The sequence below is a fragment of the Bison bison genome, unplaced genomic scaffold (assembly GCF_000754665.1).
Source record: "Bison bison bison isolate TAMUID 2011002044 unplaced genomic scaffold, Bison_UMD1.0 scf7180017864342, whole genome shotgun sequence".
Taxonomy (NCBI): Eukaryota; Metazoa; Chordata; class Mammalia; order Artiodactyla; family Bovidae; genus Bison; species Bison bison.
In genome coordinates, this window is record NW_011494914.1 from 1,012,549 (window position 1) to 1,013,129 (window position 581).

Genomic DNA, 581 nt, shown 5'->3' on the forward strand with positions numbered 1-581 from the left:
TCCAGGAACCCTGGCTGAGAACCCCTGGCAGGGCGTAGCACCGTCTCCGCCTCTGCTCGGCACAGACTGTGTCTGCGCTCTTGGCAGCCGCGGTTACCCTGCGGGCGACGGCGGGAGGCGGCGCTTGGGAGTGACACCACCATGCGCTGCTTTATGGTCAGAGAGGTCGGTCCCTGTCCCAGGCTTGTGGTCAGGTTGCGGGGAGTTCTGCTCTGCCAGCATGTGATGCGGTTTACAACTAAAGCCACAGACGGCGTGTTTGAGTGTCAGGCACTTAGTTGCCTCTGACTCTCTGTGACTCCGTGGATGGTGGCCCGCCAAGGGTCCTCTGTCCGTGGGGGTTCTCCAAGGCAAGAGTACTGGAATGGGTTGCCATTCCCTTCTCCAGATCTTCCCGACCCAGGGATTGAACCCAGGTCTCCTGCATTGCAGCTGGGTTCTTTACCATCTGAGTCACCAGGGAAGCCCCCAATATACTTGACGTGTATATTTAATGCTGGAAATTCACCCTAGGGGACAGACAGAGGATGTGAAAGGAAAAGGCACCATAATTAAGCCATCCTTGGAAATGATGAGGTTTT